This window comes from Coffea eugenioides, chromosome 8 (genome assembly GCF_003713205.1).
Source record: "Coffea eugenioides isolate CCC68of chromosome 8, Ceug_1.0, whole genome shotgun sequence".
Lineage (NCBI taxonomy): Eukaryota > Viridiplantae > Streptophyta > Magnoliopsida > Gentianales > Rubiaceae > Coffea > Coffea eugenioides.
In genome coordinates, this window is record NC_040042.1 from 17,498,355 (window position 1) to 17,500,861 (window position 2,507).

Sequence of the window (2,507 nt, forward strand, 5' to 3'; positions counted from 1 at the left end):
GATAGACTCGATGCTAATGGCGGTAGAAATGAAAACACGCACGTTAGTGAGATAGACTCGATGCTAACGGCAGTAGAATGAAAACATGCACGTTAGTGAGATAGACTCGATGCTAACGGCAGTAGGATGAAACGCACACGTTAGTGAGATAGACTCGATGCTAACGGCGGTGGAATGAAAACATGCACGTTAGTGAGATAGACTCGATGCTAACGGCAGTAGGATGAAACGCACACGTTAGTGAGATAGACTCGATGCTAACGGCGGTAGGATGAAACGCACACGTTAGTGAGATAGACTCGATGCTAACGGCGGTAGAATCAAATATAGTTGTCAAGAGTAGGGAATGGAAGGGTGCGCGGCGGGCATTGAAGCTTCGCCCACAAGAAATCAATTTTGATTTTTTTGAAGAAACAAGAATTTGAACTTGATGTTTGACTTTTGAATTTTTCTGATTGATTTTTTTTTTTGTTTTTTTTTTTTTTTTTTTTTGAGAGAGAGAATTTTCCAAAAATAATTTGCCCCAAGTGTAGGGCCCTTTTCCTTTCTTTCTTCTCTTTCTTCGGCATCGGCCTCCCACATCACCAGATGCTTTTCTGTCATTTTGAACCATGAATTCCTGTACAAGGGGTTCATCAAAGTATGACATGCATTCAAATTTCTTATTTGGAAAGAACAGCGTGATTGGTTTGATATCCTCAAACGTATTAAAAAACTTTTGCCCCAATATGGATTTATTTCATGAAATCTTACAAATAAAATTTTGCCCCAGTGTGGATTTATTTCATGAAATCTTACAAATAAAATTTTGCCCCAGTGTGGGTTCCCTTATTTGCAAAAATTCGTTCAGATGATTTCCCATTTATTGGAACAAAGAAAAGCCGCACTTTTGCCCATTTAGAAAAGAATGCACATATACAACAATGTGAAGAAACTTTAAGCGTCAAGTTTGAACTCATGCAGAAATTTCATGATGAATTCCTCGAAGTAACACCAAATTCAAGAAGATTTCTTCCTCACTTTTTAGCATTGGTGTTAGGGTAACGGGTCACCACTTTTGGTTGGCTCATCTTTTCAGAATCAATCAAGTGACTTTATTTTTGAAATGGCTAAGGAAATGGGAGATAAGAATCTGTCTCATTTTTGTGCCCCAGTTGTATGTAATCCATTCAATGTCACATCTTAGTGAAAGCAAAGAGTTTGTTACCCTTATTTTCAAGAAAACTTAGTCAACATACAAGCTTTCTAGGCTTGTAACGTATGGACAGAAGTGATAGCTAAACATGTGGAAACGGGTTATGCCCTTATGATCACAAATGATTTGATGAGTTTCTTATGAGCATGATCCTCATTTTGGATTGTCATGAAAGAATAAGTCAACGATGGACTTTATTAGCTTGTAATTTGGCTTGAAAACGATAGTTTAAGACTTTCAAGGATATTGCACCATAGATCGCATTTTTCCAAAATTGCCCCTATTTTGAAATCAAAAGATCTCAGACTTTGTTTGCATTTTTCTCATCACTCACCAGAGACTTCAGCGTCGATTTTTCTGCATTTTCTTGCATTTACTTTCCTTTCTTTGCTTTTTGCCTCTTTTCCCTTTCCCTCGAGCTGATGGGTTTTCACATGGTGAGTAGCGTCAACCTCATACTCAAGCAATTCAGAAATACAGCTAAAATTTTCCGGCATCAGAAATTTTCTTGACAGGGCCATTGCAAAGAACAGGAGTCAGGACTTTCGGCTTTGTAATGGGGTCAGGTGGGGTGCTTAGAAAAGTTAAGGCCTGAAAACGGATTTCAAAACTGGTTTGAAGAATCTGAGATCGCATTGTTGCGCCAACCCTATTTTAGGGTAAAATCAGAATTTGCCTCAGTTTTTGCTCAATTGAGGCTTTTCACTTTCATTTCCTTTTTCCTTTTGACTTTTCGGCCTTTTGCCATTCTTTTGAACTTTCACAAAATTTGCCCCAGTTTATTTTGAACTGAGGTTCTCTTTTCTTCTTTTGTTTTTGATTTTGTTGCTTTTCACTTTTTTGAAATTTTCTTTTCAACTCAAACTCGCCCCCAGTGTGGGGTTTGCGATTCTCAGGGGTTGCCAAACGAAATAATTTATTCTGATGGCTCAAAAGGGATAACTAGGGATAAAGTGTTCGATTGGAAAAGAAGATGGCCTGACTTGTATTCCATTCCTTACAACAGCTCTGAAAGGAAACTTTCGTTAATGCGAAATTTTTTGCGTGTGTCTGAATTAACTGACTGAGGAAGACCCTTGCTCATTCATGTCTATGAAACATAAGTGATCCACCGGATAGAACTTGTCCTTTTCTTCTTTTTTTTCAAAATTGGAACCCAAGTGGAATCAAATTTCCCCAATTTGCGGCTCCCTCCTTATTCGAGCATTTTTGCTTTTCCCCTTTTCTTTTCCTTTTTAAAATTTCCCAATCTCCTTCCCCAATGCGAGGTACGATCATAAGTGCATTCGAAAAGAACCACCAATTTTAGCTC